Below are 8,523 nucleotides of genomic sequence, written 5' to 3'. Positions count from 1 at the left end.
AGCCATTCCTGAATACCGATGTACAGTGGTACCTCGCAAGACGTGTGCCTCGCAAGATGAAAAACGCGCAAGACGAAAGAGTTTTCCGTTTTTTGAGTCGTTCCGCAAGACAAATTTCCCTATGGGCTTGCTTCACAAGACGAAACGTCTTGCGAGTTCTTGTGAGTTTGTTTCCTTTTCTTAAAGCCGCTAAGCCACTAATAGCCGCTAAGCCGCTAATCACCGCTAAGCCGCTAATAGCCGTGCATCGCAAGACGAAAAAACCGCAAGACGAAGAGACTCGCGGAACGGATTAATTTCGTCTTGCGAGGCACCACTGTATTTAAAAATGGCACGACATTCGTTTGGGTGCTTATAACTGTGTAACAGTGGGATGGAGTAAAAAGGTAAAGGGCATTTAATGTCCCTTCCAGCTCCATGATTCTATGATCCCCCCAGCTCTGATCTAAGTTTCATCTGATCTAAGTTGGGAAATATTTTTTCTCGCCTGACAAGCTTGATCAGAGAGATGCTCGTTTGTCAATCTGACCAGATTCCTCTTCTCAAAAGAAAAGAATTTGTTGAAAGGGAATGTTAATGAATAGCTCTATTGAGATGGTTATCCTTTGGGAACAAGCGTGAATCATGTTTATAGTTAACGGCCAAGGAAAATTCTGTTTCATCATCAGGTCGGTTCTTTACTGTATGCCACTGGGAAAAAGAAAACAACCAAGACTAAACATTTGGTTCCATTTCATCAGGTATGAATAAATGAAAGATTTCTAATGGCTTATCAAAAATAGCCAGTACCAATTCATTTTCATCCCTTCCAACATTTGTTAAAGGGCCTAAAGGTGTTTCTTTAATTCCCCCCGAAGTCTGCAGTGATCCCAAAAGAGCTCCAGATCCTGTTTTATTTTAATCATCATGATGGTGGAGGGAAAACACAAAGTACCGTCTTTTTCTGTCTATAAGACCCTGGGGGACCCTGATTTAAGAAAATGGGGGAGATGTATCCGTGTATACGACGCCCCCAAATATTTGACATTATTTTTAAGGAAAAAAACCTAGTCTTATACACGGAAAAATATGGTATGTCTTACCTAGCTGTAATCTGGCTGATACTTTGTCAACTGCAAGCGATACTTCAAATGGGATGTTTAATGCAGACCTTCTTCCTTGTCCAATAGGCTCTCAGCATTGCAGGCCACTAACGCTCTGCTAAATAAAATGGTTACTAGAGTGTTCCACATTTGTATGCTTGTGGTTGTATTTAAAAGGTAGCAACTTTTGCTTAACAACGTTGCAAGCTTATTGACCTTTTAAATCCTGAAAATGATACACTGGGCAATAGATATTGGTCATAATATCAACATGGAAGCATGGTAACCATTGTGGAATATGGATATAAAATTTACAGCATGTTATGGTCTAAGAGAAAATTATATGAAAATAATATATCAATGGTAAATACCGAGTAAATTGGCAAAAATGTATAAATCTAAAACAAATAAGTGTTGGAAATGTAAAGAGAAAGAAGGTTCTTTTTATCACATGTGGTGGTCTTGTAGGAAGTTTAAAGCTTACTGGGAAATGATATATAATGAATTGAAAATGATGTTTAAATAACGTTTGTAAAAACACAGAAGCCTTTCTTTTGGGAATTAGAAGCACAGTACTACCTAAACTGTATAGAAACTTATTCATGTATATGACTACAGAGGCGAGAATATTACTTGCCCCAAAATGGAAAGAAGCAGAAGTCCCAGCAAAGGGAAAAAGGATACAAAAACTTATGGAATATGCAGAAATGGCAAAACGTACCAGAAGAATAAGAAATCAAGATAACAAACTTTTTATAAAAGGATGGAAATGGTTTGTTGGATATTTACAGATAAATTGTAAACAGATAAGAACATTGGCAGGATTACTGTAATAATACTGTAATAATACTTATACTGTTTTATAAGAGTATATATTTAAAGTAGATGAATAAATGAACAAATTAAGTTAATTTGGATATGCAGAAGATAGTAAAAATAAATTTAAGGAACCATAGAAAGAGGGGGAAGAAGTCAAGTTTTGAAATGTTAAAATGATTGTACTGTCATATTCAACTTTAATGTAAAACTTCAAAGATGATTTGAAAATGATTGTAAAATTAGTGAAAAGCATAAATTTAATTTAAAAATATATCTGAAAACATAGTTTTAGTGCCTTGTACCCTCTATGCTGAACAAAACATCTCCTTCTGAAAGAGAAATGACCTATTTTTATTTTTTAAGCAGCAGTTCATCTGAAAAGCACCTGGGGTCTGCATTCTGATATTCAACGTGGAACAAAGGCTTTCTGAAGTGCAGCAAGCGGCTCAGATCCTGTACCTCCTGCATGCCCAAGTTATTACTATAATATTACATTTCTCTGAGTTAAACATGTTACAGAAATGATATATGCAGTGCCTATAGAATGTACAACAACTGTGTTCAAAATTATCACCCTGGTACGTTAATGGAAAGGAGCTCTGACTGATTTCAGTGATGCCAATTCTCATGAGAATTTGGACATCTTCATTGCTGAAACGTTCTATTTGTACATGATTCATCTGATAGCTACTGCTCTGTCTGCCCTTGGGCACGGATAGGACCTGGCGCCAGACCAAGACGCAGAGCATCAGTTATGCCCTTGCATCAGAGTTTAGACCCTTATTCCCCTCTCAGTTGGCTGCTGGGCTTGCAAAGTGGTTCATAGGAGTGGTCCATTAGATAGCATCTATTATTAATTGCTCACATGTTCCGAAAGGTAGCAAAGCAACCAATTCATTCCTTATTTGTTTTTCTGAGTAGTAAAACATGACTAAGATTAGCAGATTTTCTTTCGTGTATCACATTATTGCTTGCATAAAAGAAAATCGCCTGGAATCAGGAACGATTTTAACAATATTATTTTTTGAACGGCATGTTTGAAACATGTAGAATTTAATCGAGCCAAACCTAGCATTGTTAAGCCCATTGAGGTCAATGGAGGAGCGTGAAATAATAATTGATGTCAATTTTAATAACTGACATTGAAATTTGCTTTACCTAGGCAGAGGGCCTTCTCGGTTGTTGCGCCTTCCCTGTGGAATGCTCTCCCATCATACGTCAAGGAAACAAATATCTGAATTTTGGAAGACGTTTGAAGGCAGCCCCATATAGGGAAGTTTTTAATGTTTGATGTCATGTTGTGTTTTAATTTGTTGGAAGCCGCCCAGAGTGGCTGGCGTAACCCAATCAGATGGATGGGATATAAGTTGTTGTTGTTGTTGTTGTTGTTGTTGTTGTTGTTGTTGTTGTTGTTATAACTGGACTGTGCCTACTTGTATCTTCTGTGCAAATTACAGCTGCACTAATTGGAAATGTATTAGCTTGTCCCTAGCAATTGTATTTGCTTATTTGATTGCCTTAAGAATTTTCAGGTTTATTAACTTCTATTTTAAGTCTTCAGTAAATACATTGTCTTTTGATAATGAATCCTTAAAATACAACATATATATTAGCAACAGTTCTATTAACTATAAGTTGATTTCAACGTTATGCCACTTTTAAAATAAATATGCTGTAATTTGTAACTCTTAGCTATACTGGAGAATTGTTACTGAGTGGAAATGGAAATACTTTCCAATTGTTGCCTAAAATACTTCAAGGGGGATTTTGGTTGTAAGATGTGGAACAAAATGAAGAATCAACAAAACTGAAAACATCATAGTTTCACACCATCCCCATCGTGAGGGGGAAAAATAATTACAAAGTCATTATCTAGTGATATTTTAAGTTCAGTTTAGTATGGAAGTAACTTCATTAACTGTGAAGCAATAAGAAAAGCTTTTGTAGAGTGTAGACCTGGGGTCACTAATGGTGCAATGGCACCTTTGAGGACTTCCCTTAGTGCCTATGAAGCCTCTGGGTCCCTCCTCACTGAAGGAATCACAAGGTGGCGAGGTCTGATAATTCCTTGCTCCCATTGAAAGTTACCTAGAGCTAGAAGGGGAAACTGGAAGAGAAACATATTCCATTTCCCCTTTCAGCTCTATGTCCTTTTCCAGACTCAGGTTGCCACCTGAAGAGCTAAACAAAAAATGGAGAAACTGAGGGAGTAAAAGGGCAAGGTGAATGATCTGGAAGTCTTGTGGAGGGGGTGGGGAAAGTGACCAAGTGGGATGACACAGAGTCAGGGGAGAAAGAGAGAATGGAGTGCGGGAGAGAGATTAAAGAATATGCCATGGGCAGATAAGCACACAAGTCAGATCAAGTAAAACTTGAAATTGTATAGCCACCATCAAACCAAAGACCACGTCTCTCAGTATTGACTACCAGATCACAAAACAAACAAGCAAAAACAAATGAACCATAGATCTGAGGCACAGTTCCATATGGATCCTCATATTTCTTTACTAAGACTTCCCACAAAACCATCACCAAATCATAGGTCAGTTTTCTGTGTCCTGTGATCTGTTGGTGGTTTTGGTGACATCCTATGTAAAATAATTAAGGATTTGTGTATGCATACAGATGCCTTTGGGAAGAGCCAAGCTGTCTGATCATGTTACAGAAAATTGTGTTAGATATTTTATTCTGGCCTGATTTGGCACTTGATCGCTGCGTTCTAAATCTTGATCTAATTATAAAACATCCATATCGCTTAATTTTGAAAATGAGAAGACAGGACCTTGATTCTAGAAGCATGACTTCACAATCGCACTGTCTATTCCAGAAGCTCCACATAGCTCCATTGGCGTTTTCTGCTTGTAGTTTTGTAGTGAACAGTCTCAGCGTTCCATACCAAGGAAATATGTAAGGGTCCAATGCTGAAAAAACAGATTGGCAGTGAACAAACCACCAGTAGGCGAGAGGCGTCTTGTTCTTGGGTGCTCTCCCACAGTGAGAGCCACTACCAAAAGTGAGAAGTCATCTGAATATATGACTGCAGTCAGGTGGCACTTTATTCCATATTCCAGACCCTTCAAGTGTCCCTATTTTCCAGGGACAGTCCCAGATTTACAAAAGCTGTCCTGGTTTCTAATTTGATCCTGGAATGTCCCGCTTTTCCTTACAACATCCCTATTTTCATCAGAGAAATGTTGGATGGTATGGCATCATGCAACTCCCAAGGCAAGGAGATAAGTATGCAATCTTTAGAAGACACTTGAAAGCAGCCCTGTATAGGGAAGGATTTATTATCAATGTTTCATGCTTTATTACATTTTAATATATGTTGGAAGCCACCCAGAGTGGCTGGGGCTACTGGTTTCTCTTCAGATCGTATAAATCTTTCGCCTTTTACTAATTTCTGTTTTAACTGCTTCCAGAAAAATATCCATTTGCAACCCTGTAAACCTGGGAAATTGTGGGTGTTTTGTGGGATGAAATTGGGATGGCAAGCCAGCATACAGTTTGCTCCTGCTATTTTAATATTTAGTGCAACATGGCAGTGTATCAATCAAAAAGCCGCAGTTCCATAACACAACAGGTGCTTGTGTAAAAGGAACATCAGAAATTGGGACAGAAGTGCTAGCATTATCATCTGAAAAACTTAATACAGTAAACGCCAAATTTGAATGCCTGAATGGGTCAGGAATCGGCAGCATAAGAGGTTGCTACCTGATCAGCCAGTTTTCACTATTGTCTAAAGTATCTCCCATGATACTCTTTCCAAGCAAAACAGTTTTGGAGAATATGCAAGGGTTGGGGAACCAGACCGACATGGGACACTGACCACCCAATCCTCTGCATGTTTACTCAGAAGTAAGCACCTGAGGTTAATAGATGTAACATCAGTTAACCATGCCTAGCATAACAGCATGGGATAATTGGGTTGTTGTTGTTTTTTAAAAAAGATGCAGTGGATGCATTTGGATTTGGAAAATCTGTGTTCAATAGTTCCCCAGCTAGGAATTTCACTGGAAGTACATTTTGCTCTTAGAAGCTTAATTCTTAGAAATGGGACTTCTTCTTCTTCTTTGGTGATCACTCGTAACCGAGTAAGATTGCCTTCCATGAACACGGTCTTAACAGTGAGTCCATAAGTGACTGTGGAGGCCAATTCTGAATCCACACGTCCTTCTACAGTGGGGACATAGGTTTCCAGGTGGGAATTGATCACGGTGGGGGTTTGCCAAGCATGCCTTCCTCTTAGCATGTTTCTCTCTTTCGTCCTGAATTCGAGCATCTTCAAAGCCCATGACACCTTCGGTAAAGGCTGTTCTCCAACTGGAGCACTCACAGTCTAGTGTTTCCCAATTGTCAGTGTTTATACTACATTTTCTTAGATTTGTCTTGAGAGAGTCTTTAAACCTCTTTTGTTGACCACCAGCACTACGCTTTCCATTTTTAAGTTCAGAATAGAATAGCTGCCTTGGAAGACGATAATCAGGCATCCGCACAACATGAGCAGTCTAACGAAGTTGATGTTGGAGAATCATTGCTTTGACACTGGTGATCTTTGCTTCTTCCAGTACACTGGCATTAGTTCGCCTCAGTTCACAAGTGATGTGTAAAGTTTTTCGGAGACACCATTGATGGAATCTTTTGAGGAATTGGAGATGGTGTTTAGAAGTGGTCCATGTTTCACAAGCATATAGCAAGGTTGGTAGTACAATAGCTTTGTAAACAAACATTTTTTTCCATGCAAATGTCCCGGTCTTCAAACACTCAGCGCTTCAATTAGGAGAAAGCTGCACTCGCAGAGCTCAGGCAATGCTGGATTTTGGCATCAATGTCAGCCCTTGTGGAAGGAAAACTGCCCAGGTAGGAGAAGTGAACAACACTTTCTAACATTACACCATTGAGTTGGATTTGTGGCACTGCGGAGGGGTTGTTTTGTGCTTGTTGGTGCAGCACTTTGGTTTTTTGGATGTTGAGCAATAGGCCAAGCTTTTCATAAGCTTCTGCAAAGATATTTAGGATGGTTTGGAGATCATCCTTTGAGTGTGCACACACTACATTGTCATCAGCATATTGAAGCACTATGATGGAAGTTATGGTAACCTTACTCTTTGTTTTCAGCCTACTCAGATTTAAGTGCTTTCCATCTCTTTGATGTATGATTTCTACTCCGGTGGGGAGTGTGACAAAAAAGTTGGTTTTGCTGGACAGGTTGGATCAGCAAGTGTTTCTTTTTTCCCTTTCTTTCCCTGCCAGCAAATGGTTAACAATCGGCAGCCTCTGATTGGCTGTGGTTCCAGGAGGGAGAGTTTAAAGAAGAGGATTTGAAGGGAGACGGTTGAGTTGTGGGAGGTGGGCTGGAATTGAGGTTGAAGAGGTTGGTCTGTTATTGCTTAAAGTACCTCAGGAGCAGGATTGTTAAAGGGGGTGTATAACTGAAATAAAGTATCACCATATGAAGGAACCAATGGCCTAAGAACTGATGAAGAATATAAACAATATTAAAATAGAAAAGTATAAAGAATTAAGTAGAATTTTTTTTATTAAAATGGTATAGAATTCTGGCACAAATGGCGTATATAGTTTAGTCCCAAATGCTGGCATTGTGGTCAGGAAAAAGGACTATATTCACACATGTGGTGGGAATGTAGAATATTGGCAAAAGATTATAAAGGTAATTTCTGGATTATTTCAAATAAACATAGAAGTTAATATGGATTTGTTATTTTGGGGAATACTGGGAAATAACAAAGTAAAAAGTAATAAGCAAGAGTTGTACAAGATTATGATTTTAGCTGGAATGGCAGTTATTGCTTTGGGATGGAAAGAAAAGGCCAAATGGAATATGGAAAAATGGAATGATTATGTTTTTGAATACGTACAATCAGAAATATTCGCACAGATAGTGGCAGAGGATAGATGAGAAAATAAATGCCAAAGAATCACAAATAAATGGGCATTTTCAGGAACTGGATAGAAAGAGGGGAAGCCAACCCTAACATACAAGCTCGAATGAACAGACTGTGTACATGGATAAAGATATGAAGAAGGAAGGCCTGACTGGTGGGGGGGGGGGGGAGGGTTGGAGTGGGGAGGGAGGGGGAAGGAAAAGTAAAAAAAAAGTAAAAGTAAACTGGATGGTATTTTGAAGTGATTTTGTTATGTAAGCCTTTTTTCAGAAACCATATATATTAATGTTATGTAGTTATGCATTGTAGTATGAATGAATTTTGTTTTGTATTCTTTGTTTTATAGAATACATATAATAATGTTATGTTATTAAGCAAATTTAATAAAACAGTAAAATAATAAAAAAATGAAAGGACCATATGAAGGAAGCACACCTATAATGCAAAAACAACTGAGGATGAATTTAATTGAAATTGCACTGTATTCCTGAAGTAACCTAAGCTGAATCCATTTGTGTTATTTACATTCTTGCCTTAAATAAATCTTTATTGTTTATTTAAAGAAAACTGGTCTGAGATTCCAACTTACTAGTTACCCCCTCACAAAGGTCTAAAAATTTAAGGGGAAAGAGAAAGAGACCTTCAGGTAAAGAGTTGTTCAGTAAGGTGGGGGCAATTTATCTAAGTGAGAGCGGGCCCAACGGCGTGTGGGGAAA

At 38.4% G+C, this 8,523-nt stretch overlaps 1 protein-coding gene across 1 annotated transcript in view; it reads left to right on the top strand.

The window, feature by feature from the left end:
• The first annotated feature begins 4,807 nt into the window (after window positions 1-4,807).
• The window catches only part of PRR16 (proline rich 16), a 151,355-nt gene continuing 147,639 nt past the window's right edge, over window positions 4,808-8,523 (top strand). Inside the window, exon 1 of the mRNA XM_083464630.1 lies at window positions 4,808-4,914. The gene's annotated coding sequence lies outside the window, so the exon portion shown is untranslated. The remainder of the gene's footprint in view (window positions 4,915-8,523) is intronic.

The sequence above is a fragment of the Podarcis liolepis genome (genome assembly GCF_965112155.1).
Source record: "Podarcis liolepis genome assembly, chromosome: 11".
NCBI classification, from domain to species: Eukaryota; Metazoa; Chordata; class Lepidosauria; order Squamata; family Lacertidae; genus Podarcis; species Podarcis liolepis.
This window is presented reverse-complemented; position numbering and strand designations above follow the sequence as displayed.